This window comes from Chrysochloris asiatica, unplaced genomic scaffold (assembly GCF_000296735.1).
Source record: "Chrysochloris asiatica unplaced genomic scaffold, ChrAsi1.0 scaffold00087, whole genome shotgun sequence".
NCBI lineage: Eukaryota > Metazoa > Chordata > Mammalia > Afrosoricida > Chrysochloridae > Chrysochloris > Chrysochloris asiatica.
The window spans coordinates 9,529,971-9,547,869 of NW_006408605.1; the positions used below are offsets into that span (position 1 = coordinate 9,529,971).

The 17,899-nt window shown below is 46.8% G+C and overlaps 1 protein-coding gene across 1 annotated transcript in view; it reads right to left on the reverse strand.

The window, feature by feature from the left end:
• The window catches only part of NRG2 (neuregulin 2), a 311,783-nt gene that overhangs the window by 41,732 nt on the left and 252,152 nt on the right, over positions 1-17,899 (reverse strand). The gene's annotated exons all lie outside the window — the stretch shown is intronic.

The window sequence follows — 17,899 nt, forward strand, 5'->3', positions numbered from 1 at the left end:
AGTGTTCATGATTTTACTCCTGTCCCCTGGCCCTCAGGCCTGTGCTGGGCTCAGAGGACACAGGGAGAGCAAGCTTCTGCCTCCAAGAAGCTCAGACTAACGGGAACTGTAGCTTAACAGTGGCATCATAACATGGCCATGGAGGGCGGGCAGAGGAGTGACCCCAACCCTGGGGAGGCTAACTTAATTAAGAGTTTAAGGATAAGGAAGGGAGGTGGCTATTTGAATCTAACCTACTGCTTGTAAGTAGGGAGGACCTACAGTTGAGGGTGCCAGGGACAGCTATTGTTTAAGTACCACTGAGTTAGTTCTGCCTCACAATGACCTTGTATAGGGGCTTCTGAGGAGTGGTGTGAGTTTGAACTGTGGACTTTGTGGTTAGCAGGGGGCAGAGGAGTATAAAAGGAAATTGGCTTCCAAAACCTTAAAAAACTGCCTTACATAGGCTTAAAAAATGATTTTTCTTGTAAAACAATTGTGGTCATTACAGAAATTAAAAACATACAGGGGAAAAACAAAAGACGACATAATCACCCATTATTCTCTCTCTCTCTCTCTCTCTCTCACACACACATATTAAACAAAATGAAATCACTGCCAGTGACAAGCTTCTTTCATTTAATGAAACAATGCAACACTCTCCCTTGGCATTAAATAATAAACATTTCCCAAACCAAATTCTATAGGACACGATTCCATAGAAGAATCCTGAGCAAAGGGGGAAAGTGCTGAACTGACTTTCAAATTCTCCTGGATTCTAGACTTTCTGGAGCCATGGAGGGTCAATGAACTCTGAAACCACTGCCCTGAGATAATCTTTAACCCTTAAACCAAAAATATCCCCTGAAGTTTTCTTAAAACCAAACAACAATTTAGCTAAGTAGAAAGTTTGCCTTGAGCATTATATTGTTTTAAGAACTATCTAAGTGGGATCGAGTTGATAACAGCAACACTAAAGGCTAGAATCTGAGGCAGCAGTGAGTTTATTCTCCCGGGGAAGAACAATTCAGAAAATGAGGATGAGAATTCTTGTACAATTTGAAGAATGCAATCAGAGTCACTTAATTGTACATGTAGAAACTGTTCAATTGGTGTATGCTTTGCTGTGTGTATTGTCAACAACAACACAAATTTAGAAGGAAAAAATTTTATAGGACTTGAATCGATAACAGATATTACTTGAGCAAAGGGTTCCATAAGCGTGTCAGTTTAAGGAACCTAGGGATAAACAGTTAAAGAAACATTCTTATCAAATTCTACAAGGTGAAGGGCTTTGACTTTTTTTCTTTTCTTGGAACCCATAATAGAATTTCAAGATAACAAAATTATGTGGAATAAGGTCTAGAACCTCATCTCTATATATGGTACGTGTGTCGAGTGTCTGGGTGGTACAAATGGTTAATGTACTCCACTGCTGACTGGAAGGCTGGAGAACTAAGAGCACCTTGAGGTACTTCTGAAGAAAGGCCTAGAGATCTAGCTAGGAAACATTAGCCGTTGACAATCCTATGGAGCTTGTATGGCATCACCATGAGTTGTACTTAGCTCAGTGATAACTAATTTATGTATATGTGAAGTATATATGGAGTCTTGGTGTGGCACTGTAGGCTAATGCATCAGACTGCAAAGTCATTTGAACTACAAGGTCAGTGGTTCAAGCTCACCAGGTGCTCCTTGGAAACCCTATACAGGGTTGCTATGGGTCAGAATTGACTCCACAGCAAAAATACATATATATATATATACTTCAAACGTTTGTAGAAAAATGGAAATGAAAAGATAATGGAATTTTTCCCATCCATGAACTTTTTGAAGTCTCATTATATATACTTTTCACATGATTCAGAATTCAAGAAGTGCAGACAGGCATATGGCTAGAAAAACACAACAACAACAACACACACAACCAAACCAAAAATAAGCAAATAACCAAAAAAACCTCCTTTATTTCTGATCATAGCCACATCATTCTGTTTTGGGGAAGCAATTTTATCAGTTCCTTGCATACAATTTCAGACATTTAAAAAAACTGTGTGTGTGTGTACATGTATATGTATATATACATATACATACATGTACACACACATATTTGTTGTTGTTGTTAAGTGCCATCGAGTTGGTTCTGACTCATATAGTGACCATGTATAGGGTTTCTGAGGAGCATCTGGTAAGTTTGAACTACCAACATTTTAGTTCAAACTGACCTTGTGGTCCAGTGCTTATCCTATAGTGCCATACTAGGAGTCCATATACAAATATACAAACATCAGTATTTTTACACATTTTTTTTTTTTTTTGGTAGCAGCATTTTCCATGGTTGTATTATATTTCACTGTATGGGTCTATCAAATTTTATGTAACTAATTCCTACCATGGGGCAGTTAGCAAGGATACCTGATAGCCCATTTGGTTAAATATTGGGCTGCTAAATGCAAAGATGACGATTCAAACCTACCAGCACCAGCCACTGTAGGGAATTTGTTGGATTAGGGAAGGCGTTAGTGGATTACAGGTTGACCTAATCTTCCTTTCTGTATGTGAAACCAATGAGGCTGTCTGCTTCCGTAAAGTCTCAGAAAACCTATGGAGCAGTTCTGCTCTGTCCTAGAGGGTTGCTATGAGTCAGAATGCACTTGATGGCAGTGAGTGTGTGGGCATTCAGCATGTCTCTCACTCCCCACTTGCAAACAACCCTACAAGCACATCCTTGCAGTTTTATCTCTTTATACATCCAGTGCATACTGCTCAAAGGGCAATATGGCTCCAGCCTGAATAGCTTATGCTCAAATTCTGGCTTTGTAACTTGTTAGCTGTGTGTCCTTTGGTGATTTACTTAATCCTTTTGCACCTCAGTTTCTTTCTTCATCCCTAAAATGCAAGTGATAATAATAGCTCCAACCTCGTGGGATGATGGCCGTGAAGATTATATGAGATAATGTGTAGAGCCTGGCACGTAGAGAGTGCTTAATAAAGGTTAGCTATTATTGTTATTATTATCCACAATTATTTCCTAAGGCGATCTCCTAAAAGTGGAATTGCTATGTCAAAGGGTATGCAATCTTCCTCGGCTTTGCACATTGCCAAATTGCCCTCTGGAGAGGCTGAGCCAATTTGCACTCCCACCAGTGAATGACAATGCCTGTTTTTTTTCCACACCCTCACCAACATAAGGTATTATCATGTATTTCATCTCTGCCAATTAACTAGGCAAAAGATAATGTCTCTTTGTTGTTTTCATTTGCATTTATTTGATTACTGATGAGGCTGAACACTTTTCATAAGTGGACTGGCCCATTGTATTGCTTCTTTTTGAATTGCCCGTTCATGTCCCGCAGTCTGTTTTTCTATTGGGTGTTCATCTTCTTATTGATTTGTAAGAGCTCTTTATAAATATAAGCCTATTAACCTTTGGCTACAATGGCTTTTTCTCAATTTTCAAAATACTGGTTCCTTTTTTAGACAGCCAGAGGTTTTATGTGTACCAACCTATTACTCTGATGGATTTTCGAGAGCTTCATTATTCTAAGTATAATCAAAGTCCTGCTTCAGTATCCTTTCTCCTTGCCTAAGCTCCCTATCTTCTAGTCTGGGGTCTGTGCTGGGGTCCCTGGTCACTCTTTATCAATAGTTCTGAATCCTGGCTGCAAGTAAGAATCCCATAAAAAGGAAGTCTCCCATGTCTGGGCATGTGTGTTTTAAAGAGCTCCTCAGGTGTCTTTGTAACTTAAACAAATATCTATCACACACACACAGAAAAGAGCACATATCGTTAAGTGCAGAGTGCAATGACAAGTTACAAACTGAAGACCTCTTCCCAGGTGCTTTTGCTTTAAAGTTGGGTTGGCATCCAGTTCCTTAACCTTGTGGTCAAATGACGACTTATAGTGAGTCCTTCCCCTTTCTGTGTTAATTGGGAACACAGAGAGCTCTTCTTAGGCCCCAAAAATGCACCTTGCTCTATCCCCCTCTTAGAGAGTGTTGGCCTTTCTACAGTTTCTTAGACATGACAGTTCTCTGCCCCTCACTACCATGGGCCACCTTCCTCCCAGCAAGCCAGTGTAGAGATCGGGATGACACCTTGTGGGAGGGCGAAGTCTTCACTCTACAACCTTATTTTCTGATGTTAGTCTTGGTGTAACACTATACAATGACTCTGTGGCCACTGCTTAATGCATAGAAACTGGCCCTAGAAACAGTAGGTCTGGCCCTAATTCAGAAGGCTTGAAGAACTAGGGGCTCACAGTCATTTCCTGACACTGATGAAAAACACAGGACCATATTTCATCTAGTGAGAACCATATATGACTCAAGGGCCACTTTTTCAGATAGCCCATTCACTTCAGAACTCCAGCCAGTGCATTCTTCCCCATTCATTCATTCTACATACAAACTGAGCATCTACAGCCTGTCAGGCACTGTTCTGGGTATTCAGGGGTGGACAAGACAGGTAAACTTCCTGTCTTAGGGAGTCTGAATTTTAGTAATGGGGTAGACAAGGAGTAAATAATCAACAGGAAATAAGAGACAGTCACAAGCAGCTAGAAAATGGCCCTATGGTGAGAATGACTTGGTGAGTTAAGGAACTATAAGAAGTCCATGTGGTTGGAACATAGTGGATAGCAGGAGGTGGTGTGAGGGCAGCTTGGAGAGACAGGCAGGGTCCAGGTGACATGGGGCCGTGTAAGCCAGGAGAAGTCTGGATTGTTGCTTAAGTGAGATGGGAAGGCATTAGAGGCTTACAGGATGACCTAATCTTTCTTTCTGTATGTTAAACTCATTCTCAACTTGAGCCACCAGCTCTTCTCCCCTTGTGACTTCCAGCTATTGAATCTAGTATCAACCTCTGGAGTCCTCTGAGACCAAGCTGAGATGTTCACACAGCAGACCTTTGAACACCCGAAGACAGCTTTCACAGGGTCTCAAACATGACTGGGCAGCTCCAGCCCCTTTACTGACACACTGTCTGAGCAGGGTCCATTGTTGTCTGCGTGCCTGACTGTAGTGCCCAATCAGCGTGCTGGTGTGAAGATCAGTGTACCAAGTCCAGAGAGGGTCTTGGGCTAGAGTTGAACCTAGCAAAGGACCAGCTTCCTGGCATCAATTGGATCCTGTCAGGACAAGATCATAACATTGGGCAGTCACCTATTCCCTGCAGCTGACCTGAGTTTACTGAGTAGCCACTATATATGCAGGCTCTGGGCTTTGTCCCAGGCAGAAATGATTGAACCATACAGGAAATAATCACATGCCTACCACTCCCCAAGGATATTAGCTTTCTAAACTAGCTTTCTCTTATTGTTTTGTATGGAAGAAATACATTTTTGTTGTAGAAAAATTATATAATACAAGTAAGGAAAAAGAAAAGTACATTAAATCAATTCAATTACCACCAGAAAGAAGATCACTGTCACCATTTTCAAATATCTCCTGTAAGACTTTTCTCTCTAAAATGTTTATATTCTACTTTTTTTTCAGTCAATATATTGTAAAAAAAAAAAAAAAAAATTCAAGTCTGGAAGCACAGAGCTTAGTCATTTTGATGGGTATATAACATTCCATTGTTCATATGAATTTGTGGGTGGTCTCCAATGTTCTGATACTATTAATACTGCAATAATCTGTCCATATTCAATTGGGTGGCCAAGGGGAGGTGGCAGCCCTGAGGGTTTGAGTTCTTTCCCATGCAGAGAGAGGACACTCAAAGGCCCATCTGGACAGATGAGTCACATCAGACTGAAGAAAGAGAAAGATCTGTGTGCACAAAAACGAGGTGGAAATTCTCAACACCAGGTCCTTCACCATCACTGATATCTTGACTCCCTGTAGCTACTCCTTCTGCCAAGATGGAGGGTGGCCAGTTGACAGCTTAGGTGGGCCCCTGGGTATTAAGCAGCTCTCCTTTCACTTCTAATGTCTCCCTCTTCAGACCCAGCCCTCTGCGGAGCTCCCTCTGGGTTGTAGGGAAGCCCAAAAGTGCTTTTGTCCAGCTCATTGCCTCTTAGAAAAAATGTCCACCTAGATGCTAGGACTAGGATTCTCTGGCATGTGTGTGTGTGTGTGTGTGTGTGTGTGTATGGGGGAGATCTCCTGTGGCATCTTTAAAATTACAAGAGGAGGTTCTCTCAAGAGTAACCCAACCTCCACGAAAATATTTCCCTCGAGGATGAGTTTCATGAACCCTTAAGACACATCTCCACAGTTGCTGTGAGTTGGGTATGGGGAATCTTGTGACTTTGCTTTCCCATCACCTGGGGCCACGCCAGGGCATCTGGCTTGTCTCTGTTTGACAGGTGATCCCCAGAAAGCACCTCATTAAAGATAACAACAACACCAACAATAACTATGGCTGCTCCTTTCCCACATCCCAGCCCTGAGGCCAAGAGGTGCTGCTGCTACCAGCAGTCTGACCTCATTCCTCTCAGCAGTGGGCGGTGGGTGCGGAGCCTGCAGAGATCTGAGAGCAAGACAGACGCACAGGGCATGGCCAGGCACCCCAGCCATGGAGGACCTGGCCCTGACTCCCGCCCAGCACCCAAGAGGCAGGAGCAGCGGACTCTTAAAAGGGTTAATGATCCTCACCTAATGACTAAGGCTGAGCAGTCCCCTTTGCAGGGCAACTCCTGGAGACAATTCAACCAGCCTGCCTGGCATCAAAGTCTCCCATCGTCCTGCTGCTGGCGGGCTGTGAGTCGGCCCCCTCCCCATCACCTCTCCCACCCACAAAGCGATTGCAACCTATTGGAGGCTAATTACAGACTCCAAGTTCAAATAGGAAACAAAGAAAGAAAACACACACACATACACATACAACTAAATACAGCTGTCTTAAGTGGCATACAAGGCCTAACCTGTGAAATGGGCAGCCAGGTATCCTCCCCTTGGCCTGCAGCAGAGCCATTTGATACTCATGGGACAGGCCTCCTAAAGGGGGTGGGTGCCCATCTGGACCTCTTGGCTTTCCCTGAACCACATTTCCTCGGTCAATCTGACCCAGCACATTGCCTGTGCTTGCCTTGCCCTCTTCCTACATCCATCCAACCACTATCCACATTCAGAGTTCCTGTGATGTCCCAGGCCCCATAGCAGGCACCAGAAATGTAGCTCTGAAAAAGACAACATGGCCCCTGTTGGTTGGGTTCTGCCTCCTGTTTTGGACTCCCACTGAGGCCCGGAGGAAAGCAGTAGCTCATAAATGCTATTTTCCTGCCCCAGTAAAAACCAGCCCATGCCTTATGGGCTTTTAGCTCAGTAGGTTGTGGGGGATGGCTCCTCAGCTATCAGATAGAGAAGCCATGGTAAACTGAGGATAAGTGCTAAAGAGGGGTGGGGGTGGGGGTAGATTGTAGCAGGAGGGCAAGTAAAGAAGAAGGGGAAGTGAGAGAAGAGGAGGTGAACTTCTCTGTGCCAAGACCAACAGATATGTTTGCCCATCCAGAAGTACCATCCACTAATTGCTGGCCTTACAATTTGCACAGGCCCCATCTGACCACCAGGGTCAAAGATGCCCTCCTCAGACCCCTCTACCAGAAACCAGGTATGCTGGCAGAAACACCACCTTCTTTGCTCTCTCGCAAAGCTAGGGATGTGCCTAACTCCGGAAGTCAGGTAGATAGATAGATGTTGCAGTTCCCCACCCCGAGTGCAGGGGACATGAGTGGAGAGGGGTAGCGAGAGGGAGGTCACCATGTCTTTGGGAGATTGCAGAGGCATCAGAGACAACATGCTGGGGTAGACATACGGCTACTCAGCACAGATACTATGGTCTTACTAGGTTCTTACAGTACTCAAGAGTTTAGGTCACAGACACTTCTAGCTGGCACAGATGAGGCCACAGGAAGCAGCACAGTAAAAGGAAAGTGGCAGCTAAGGATTCAGTAATTTAGGTCTCTCCCAGACTCCCTGCTGTATGCCCTTAGGTAAGTAATTTAACCTCTCTGGGCCTCAAGTGACTCATCTATAAGCCATACTTTAGCTATTTTAGAGGAATGGAGTAAGAGAAAGCTCTACAAGGTGGGGAATGAACGTTTCTGATCATTATCATTTCTTCAGTTGCCAGAGATGGAGGTTGGGAGCAAAGCAGAGATAACAGCCTTGGAAGGCCAATATTGTATATTCCCACTGAGGAAGACTGGGTTCTGGGTCAACGTCTTCAGGCTGGAGAAACCTCTGGGAGAAGGGCCCATGGCTGGTGGACCAGGCCACCATTTGCTTAGGAAACCCAGATGGTGAGAGCTGAGGGGGAACTCCCAGAGTCTCTGTCTCCATAGGGATGGGCCTGGGGTACAAGCAAAGCCACAGGATGACCTCGGAGCTTCTTTTTGGAAGGACTGCCCAGCTTATTAGTAATGTAAAATAGCACCTATGTATTAAAACAAATAGACATAGGATGGGGTAGATTGTCAAATCCACATGGATTTTTATGATATGACTTCAAAGAAATCTTAGCTTTCAGATACAGACCTAGTTTGTTCACCAAATGCAATGGGCCTAGATCACCAGAGGCCTTGTCTTTTTTCTCAAATCTGTCCACAAGCCCAGATCTCTGGCTGAGGAACTCTGGGGAATGGTACCTTGTCATTCAGACTCTTGAAAAATTCACTACAAAAACGTCACTGCCCCCTCCCTAGACATTTAGTAATTAGCATAAAATTAACAAGTGGAATAAAAAAAACGTCTCCACCTTCTCTCCAAACTTTCCTCTTTCTTCTAGGGTCCCTCTCTCAGTCAAGTCATCTTTGGCAATTCTGTGTCTCTCCCAAAGTTGAATCTATTCAAGCTTTACCAAGACTCTCACCTTCATAGCTTTCCCTCCATCATGTGCCATGGTCCTGGTTCAGGCCATTCGGTTGCCCACCCCACTCCTGACCCCCCAGTACCATTATACTAGCTGCCCCATCTCAATACCCATTTCCTCATCTTTCTTGCTTCTGGCAGACTCTCCTCCATAGGATTCTCCACCATTCGGAAACCTTCATTGGTCCCATGATGTCTGTCTGTAGAAGAAAAGCCACCTGCCTTCCTTGGTGGCTGCCAGGGCCCTCGGGGAAAGCTTGCTGGGTCAGTGTGTGGGCCCCCTTTGCAAACACACCTTTTTGCTTTCCTCTACCACTTTCCGGCAGGAATGCTGTGCTCCAGTCAAATGAAATCTCTGCTGCTCCTCAAACATGCCCAATCCGTCTTACTCCATGCCCTCTGTTCATGCTTTCCCCTCACCCCAGTACCATTCCCCACAAAGGCAGCAGAGGAGGAGAGGGTCAGACATGCAGGCTGGAGGGGGATGGGGCATTATCAGAGAGGTCTCAGTTTGAATCTTGGCTTGGTCTAGTGTCTTGTATAACTAGGCAGATTCTTAATGGCTCTGCGCATTTATTTCCTGGTCTGTAAAACAGGGAAACTCTCACCCACCTTGTAAGATTCAGCTGAGAATTAAAAGGGGGTAATGTATGTCAAGAGCTTAGCACAGTGCCTGGAACAGAGAGATAGCTCAATAAATGGCAGCTGTTATTAATCTAAATCCCTCAAAATCTCCTCAGATGCTACCGCCTTCTCTAATCTCCCCAGTCAAAAGCAATCTCTGCCTCACACAGACTCCTTTTACCTGCTCTTCTTGGGGATACAGCTGTTTTTTTTACCTTTGAATAGCCTGGGTTCCTGTTTCTAGACTGGGGGAAACTTGGGGAGGGGATGTGTCGGAGCATCACTATCTTTCTGGCATTGAGGATATACTCGCTGATCACTGGTTGCATAAATTAATGAATACTATAAGGCTGGACTGTGACTGATAGGTGCTTTACAGTGGCTCAGATCAAGCTGCTATGAGCTCACTCAAGAGAGGGTGCGGCCCCTTGCTGGCTAATCCTGATCTCTTTCCCACCCAACACTGCTCCCCAACTCATCGTGGGCAGGAAGATTGGTCAGAGCACAGTCTTCCCATGAACCTGCCCCTCTTCAAACAGAAGGGGCCAGCTAGGTCTCCACATACATGGTGCAAAATAACTGGAGAATGCCCTTGTTCATTCAGTCATTCAAATCCGTACTGGACACTTAGCACGTGTCTGGTGCTGAGAGTCAAGTTGGCATGATTCTGGCCCTTGTGGAGGCTCTAGTTAGTTGAGCAGGGTAATGCCCATCCTACAGGATTGGAACTGGGTGTTGTGGGAGCCAGAGGCAGTACTGAGGCCCCCTCCTTTCTGAAGAGTTTAGGGAAGGCTTTGTAGATGAAGGGAAGTCTATGCTGGGTCTGAAGGATGAGCAAGAGAAGGGAGAGAGTGTTCCAGGCAAAGAGAACAGCAAGTCCGGAGGACAGGGGCAGGAGACTACAATGCATTCAAGGAACGGAGACAAATTCTACTTGACTGGATCACCATGTGCGAGGGTGAGAAAGGAGGTTGCAGAGAGTGTGTGTGGGGGAGGGAAGTGCCTGAGTTCTTTGCTCTGTAATCACACAGACTTTTGCCATGAGTACGATGTGGACTTTTCTCTCAGAGTCTTTGTTTCCTCATTCATACAGTAAAGGATTTGGGCCATGAGTTCAAACTCGCCTGCCTGCTGCTAGAAGTCAAGACTGCTGAAGATCCAAGACTCCAGAATCCTTTCAGTTGACCAGGTATCCTGGGACCAACCCTATGGCCCCTTCCCGTGTCCACCACCACCAGCACACATCCTGATTGCTTAGCCAGAACGACTGCACAAGCTTCTGAGTGTGGCCTCTTCTTGTTTATTCTTCCACAAACTAGAGGTGGCTGATAACATCTAAAGAGTCTAAGTTCACTTTCCCTGGTACTTAGGGAAAAGCTTAACATACCCCCATTGGGCAGCATACCTTATAGTTTGCACTTTATTTTCTAACCATCTTATCTTTCCAAGTCTTCACACCTTCGAAGAAATGGTTTCCTAAACCTAAATGCCTGGCCCCTTTAGAATTAACTAACATAGCCCTTCCCATTCTCTCCAGTGTATCTCAACCTCATCTCTTCCAAGGCTATAAATCTTTATGAGAGCAGGAAGCCTCACCTTGGTTCTGAGGAAAAGCTGGTGGGTTTGAACCACCAACCTCACAGTTAGTAGTCCAGTGTTTATCCTACAGTGCTACATCAAGACTCTACCAAGCTTTTTCATATTCCTCTAATTGGAATTAGTATTCCCTTCTATCCATTATGGGTCAGCATTTAGCAAGGGCAGCCTTACAGCTGTCTGGCCATTAAGTCCAATGACAGCACCTCAGCCAACACTGCAGATGTCTAAATATCATGCTAGGCACATAAAAGTTGGGTAAAATCCTGTGAATCTGGGTGAACCTCCACGGGGCTCTGCTCTGAAAGAATGGGACACTCAGATTAACAAGTGGTTCCCAAACTCCAGCATGTATTATAATCAATTGGATGGTTTGCTAAAGTACAGAAGCCTAGCTCCAACCCTGTATAATTTCGGATCCAATAGATCAGGGATGGGGCATTTGAGCATTTCTAACAGGGTCCCAGGGTAAGATTTAAGTCGGGTTCCACTGATCTAAATATTAGCTTTTTGCACAAAAGGTTCCATAGGACCAGGTAACTGCTGACTGTTAGATCCTGTACTAAATCTATATGGACTCCCTGGAACCCGAAATTGGTTTATGGCTAAGTCACTGACCATAGTAGCCTTGCTTCCCATGAGCCTTCTGAGGTTTTCTGCTTGTTGGTACAGCTTCGTGGCCTGGGGGCTGCCCTCCTGTGCCAGTGTTCCTTTTATACCTTATTGCCACAGTCACACTTAAGCTCCTTGAAGGCAGAGGCTCAACCTTTGTATTCCCTACTTCCCCACCCTCAGAACTGTATGATTAACAAGAGCCTAGGAAATACATGGAGTCCTGATGTAGTGCTGTAGGATTAACACTGGACTGTTAACCTCTATCTAGGTTTGCAGTTCAAACCCAACATTTATTCCTTGGAAACCCTATCCAGGGTCACTGTGAGTCAGAACTGACAACAACAACACAACAGGAAATAACTATCTGACCAGTTGATCTGATGGGAGGACCTGCTCCAACAAGTGGACCAACAAGGCGTCTTCTGCCTTTCACTGGTTTTTCTTGAAGGACATGGAACGTGGAAGAGCCTGGAGCTAGGAAGATTGAGCAAGCTGAGGCAGGACAAGGGGCCCATCTTACCTTAACATCCCATCTTGCTCCTAACTCATAGCTGGATCTAAGGCAAGTCATGGACTTTCCCTGCCTTGGTTTTCTCATCTGTAAAATGAGAATGATAAAATAATATCTCTCCCTCATAGACAGAATCCTAGTAATATGGTGGTTAAGGCACTTAGTTGCTGACCAAAAGGTTCTAACTCACTGGCAGATTTGTGGGAGAAGGATGTGGTGGTTTGCTTCTGTAAAGATTTACAGTTTTGGAAACCTTATGGGACAGATCTACTCTGTCCTATAGTGTTGCCTTGAGTTGGAATTGACATAGTGGCAGTGGGTATATTTCATAGCAGGAGTACCAACAATTAATAAGTGCTCAGTAAATGAAAATGGCTTTAATTATTACTACCAGCTGCCTCTCATTCCTTGGTCCTCACCTATGCAAGTTGGCATGGGCATGTTACTACTGCTTAGAAGGCCCTTTTCACCCCTGGTGAATTCCTATTCACCATCCAGGTTCAGCTCAAATGTCACCTCCTCTGTGAAGCCTTCCTTTACCCCTCCCAGGAGGACAAATCATTCTCTCTGCACTATACATTGCACACATCTCTGGCCTTACACTTGGCTTTAATCATAGGCCACTGTGTGAGGATCTGTCTATCTGAGCTCCCTGAAGGCAGAGATTTTCACATAGTAAGAGCTCAGTGAGTGGCTTGCAGACTTGAAAAAACAAACATGAGAGAAAGTACATGCAGTCTGTGTGGTTACCTACTGGCCAGGGCCTGGAAGGTAAGCCTGAAAGAAGCCACAGAAGAGATGCTGCTAATCTCTTCTCACTCAGTTATGAAAGGTATGCTACAAACTTATAAATGCTGGGAGCAAGACAACCAGAACATGGTTCTAATGGGGCCCAAGCCTCAAGCTTTGACAATACTTTACCAGAGCTTAAAAAGAGAGAGAGAGAGAGAGAGATAAAGAAAACAAAACTCTCTCTTACCAGTGCCAACTGTCCCTTAGAACAGTTTTGTGCCCAAGAGCAGAGGCCAAGGGAAATAAGTGGGGCTGGCCAGTTACAGGTAGGCACATCGGGAAATCAAGTCTGAGGCCAGGGCTAGGGTCTGCCCATGCTGGGCCAGAATCTGCACTTCTCTAAGGCCAGGGTTGCCTGACTTGGTGTCCTGAAGCTGCTGGCAGTGTGGAAAGAGGGCAGGAACAGTGATCACTTTGGGATTCCTATTAATATCTGAGTCCAAGTGCTCCTACCCCCATAAACCTGCTTCTTCCTCCAGTAGTCTCTGCTCACCAAGCCCACCTAGGTCAGAGGGCCTGCTGGAGGGAAGGAAAGGGGTCTGACTCATAATATTTTAAGGGATAATGTCCCCTTTATTTGTAGTCTAGAGCCCTCAGTTCAATTTTAGCTCTATCTCAGATCTGTCCCCCAATTCTCCCAACCCAGGTTGACTCATGGTCCTACCACAGCTCCACTCCTGGGCCCTTTTAAAAAGACTAGAGCTCTCTATCCCCTTTTCACCCTCCAGGAATGCCTGGGACCTGGGCTGAAGACCCATGAATCCTGGTCTGTAAACTGCTTTGAGCTCTCAGGATGAAAGACTGCTGGGAAGTACAAAGTCACTGTCTGCTTATGAGTTCCTAATGAACTCCGAGGTGCCAGGGAGCCTGAGCGGAGTGTGAGGCACAGGCTGAGCCCCAGAGGGGCAGGAGGATGGCTCCAGGTGCCCGGCTCAGCAGGGTCAGTCAGGGGCCATGGCCAGGTGAGGCTGCCAAAGCAACTCCCAGATATTGTTTCAGACATGTGCACATGGTTACATTCCACCTCTGCCTCTGGATAGCTGGAAGATAGGAGTTTGCCCTAGAAGTCTGGGCACTATCTTTTGCAAAGGCAGGGAGATGAACAAGATGGTAGGGAAAAGATCTGGCCAGAATTTCTTGTGGTCTAAGAGTCTAAAGAACAGAGGGTCAAAGTGTACAGATCTTAGGTAGCGATGCTAATCCGACTTTGTATTCCTGGATACCCTAGTGAAGACTGAAGCCTATCCCCATCCCCCAGTGGGCAGACACAGATTCCCAATTCACAGTGGGGCCACTGCCATCAAACCCTGAACAGTCTTTCAGGAGGCACAGAGTAAAGACTGGTAATTTAGAATCCCATTTTCAAAGTCATTCTTCAAACCAACATAACCATTCTTCAAACCAACATTCTAAGGGAATGCACATAGAGCTATCTGCTCTTGGGGACCAGTTGACCCCAATCTTCAACACTTTCCCTCTTTAGACTTCTCAGAGACCCTGGCCCTGAGGTTGCCAGGCTCTGCCATGGAGGTGAGAGCTGAGAGGAGAGGGCATTTCCAGAAGCCCAGAAAGAAAAGAGGGCAGCAGTGCCTGAGGTCACACAGAGGCAGAGCAGAGCACGAGTGGTGTCCAGGTGTCTGGCTGCCAGCTTTGTTCTATCACTGGACCATGAGTGGCCTTAGTCCTTATCCCCAACACTGCTGGCAAGGCTGAAAAAGTCATGTCAACTGTCCTCCTCCAATCCTCAGGATAAGGGGAAGTGGGGGATGGGGAAATCCAGCCCCAGGTAGGGCTACAGGCGTCAGTCCCACTAACTCTCAGTGAGTCATGGAGCAGAGCTCACACCTGCTGTTCTGCCCCACCCGGCACTCCTGAAGCCAGGGGAAAAGCCATTTCCCCACAGCGGCCTGGGTGTGTGTAAGGGTTTACCCCCTCTTGTTATTTGGCAAGAAGGAGTTGGGGGGACAGCTGGCTATGTGACCAAGGACTGAGGTAGCCAGTTAGCCAGTATGGCCTTCTCTTTCCCCTCCTTTCTCCCTCCCCATTTTCCAGATTCCACCTAGGCTCACTCACATGCTCCAAGTCTGCACCTCCCAACATTTCAATCACATGTGGCTCAGCCCTGGCTAAGACTCTCTTCCAGCTGCCCAGAGCCTGTGCTTGCTCCAGCTGGGTGCTTTGAGCATGAGAAAAGAGGACCCTGGTTACCTTGGGCAGGCCTGGAGAGGAGTGGTGAGGGGGGCCTACCATCATCTTAATCACCTAATCTATTGGGTTTGTAATCAGATCTCATTGGTCACATATTAGGGATTCAAGAGCACTGGTTTTCATTGACACAATGCTTTCTTCTGTTATCTTGCTTTGTAACATGACCCTGCCCCAGGTCTTCACCATTCTAGAGTGTTCCAGGTCTCCAAAGTTCATCTAGCCTAGGCCTTGGGCCTATTTGGTATTTGCTCACCAGTCAACTCCCTAAAATAAGACATTCTGAAGAGCAGGGTGTCCACTTGGGAAGTAGGGAACAAGAGGAAGCAGGGGAGAAAACGAAGTAAGAAAGATCCTAGTTAGACATCAAGGACTTCCTCACAGAGGTGGAATATGCTAAACAGATCATTGAGAAGTCTGTGGGATCTCCTCAGAGTCCTCTCCTCCCAACTTTGCCTCAGTAAATACTCTACTCTTGGCAGCAGGCATGCTTATTTCCCTGGTATTACTTATTCCCATTGGAGTCTTGGTGTGGCGCTGTGGGTTAATACACTGGGCAGCAAAATTGGTTTGAACACAAGGTCGGTGGTCCCAGCCCACCAGCCACTCCTTAGAAACCCCATTCAGGGTTATTATGGGTCAGAACTGACTCAATGGCACTTAACAACAATAACAACGTATTCCCACCAACTGAAGCACAACAAGTAGCTTGCTGCTAGCTTAGTTCCTATATTCTTGACATTGAGAAGATGCCTTTACCTAGACAGCCTGACAAAGAGCCCAGTATAGGAGATGCATGTGTATGATGGTGGGAGGCAGGAGTAGCTCACAGAGTCAAATCCATGAATCTTGATCTTTCAGGTCTCTGAATGAGTGCCTATACACAATACCTAAGCCCATCCTTAGGGCCAACAACAGTGCCCACTTCCTCAGAGTAGACTTAGAAATGGGCAGTGAGGCTTTCTTTCAAAAGATGAGAATACATCCCTAGCCTTTAAATGTTTTTGTTGCATCTCTCTACTGAAGAAAGTGTGTGAATCCTAGACTCTTCCAATGAGACCTCAGCAGTCTCTTTAATATTCCCTCCACCCTCATTATAAAGAAACACAGAAAAGGGAAGGAATTTAGGTAAATTATCAGCCACAACTGAAGCTTCCTGATGCAAGTGTACAATTCAGTGCTCTTTTGAATCCATTTTAATGCTGCAACTCTGGTGGAAACTTCGGTGGGAGCAAGATGGGTATTATTGTCGAAAGAATGCTGATTTGAAGTCCTAAGGCCTATCTCTAGGACTTACTCTGCGACATTAACCTCAACAAGCTTTAGTTACTTCCTCTGTAAAATGGAGTTAGGACCTCCTACCTCCAGGAGTGTGGAGCTGTAAGATAAGTATTAGACTGCTAGCCACAAGGTTGTGGTTCAAATCCACCAGCCGCTCCTTGGAAACCCGATACAGGGTCATTACGAGTCGGAACCTAGCTTGCAGACTGGTACAAAACAGGCATTAACCATATGTTTGCGCAAAGAAGATAAAAGCAATGAGAACTACAATGCTCCATTGCAAGACTGCTTCTAACAGGGGAGGCCACACATGTACTTAGGTCCAGCCCAGAGGCTCCCATGACAAATGTCCTAAGTAAGGGCCACCTTTGCTCTCGCCCTGTGCTACCCAGCAAGAGCACCAAGGCAGGTTTTGGCTCTGTAAACCACCTTCTGGTCTCCCTCCTCAGGACAGAACCCGAAGGTCCAAGAGAGTCTCTCCGGAAGACCAGGGAATACCAAGAGAGTCTCTCCGGACAACCAGGGGAGGACCACTGAGGGAAACATCTGTTACAAAAACTGCCTTCGAGAGCTGGGCGGCCATCCCCTGGGAGTCTCAGGATGTGCTCTGGACCTGCTGCTCCCGCTCCAACGCCCAAGCCGAACTCATGGAGGTGTGGTACAAGAATAGGGACGAGCCCCAGAGCACACTCCCGGACCTGTTTCCCACTGAAGAAGGGAACGCAGTGACAGCCGCGCTTCTCCGTTTGTCCTCTGTCTTTCTGTCCATCCCGCCCCGGCTCCACTCGGAAGCTTGCTCAGAACTCCCCGCCTGCAGGTCGGTATGCGAGGGTGGCCCCTGGGGCCATCGGACGGGCCGCACCTCTTTCCTATCCCCTCCATTGGGACGCGGCCGCCCGGTCCCGGGACTGGCACACACAGCCATCGACGGACTCTGGGTGCTCAGTCCCTAGCCCACCCGGCCACGTGACCCGCACGCCCCTCAGTGCCTGTCACTGTGGTCGCTGCACGCCTGGCTCTAGACACTCCCTCGTGGCTCTGAGGGCGGATGAGCGAGCGGCAGGTTTCTCCCAGTGAAATGGTGTTTCTTGGCGCGCGAAGGTGCCCTACCTTTCTCCCCGGGTTCGGGCTCCCGTTCCCGCATCCTCCCCTCTCGGTGCTTCTTGCCGCGGCCTCCGCCCCTCCTTCTGGACTCCGACATTCTGTCCCAGGTCCTAGGTCCCAGGAGGTGGGACTGACGGGAAAGCGAATGCGAGGCAGAGAGGCACTGGAGGCAGGGACAGCCTCAGCTCTCCGCTGCTGCCGCTGCGCTGCGCCCCCGCCGCCTGCAGCCCTAGTGCCCGAGTGCGGCGCCTTTCTTATAGGCGGTCACACCCTCCGGGGGAGGGGAGCTGAGAGCCTTAACTCTTCCCCTCCCGCGCCCGCCTGCCCGCAACCCTGGGCCCGCCCTCTCCCCCCACCACGCCCCCACTCAGGCCCTAG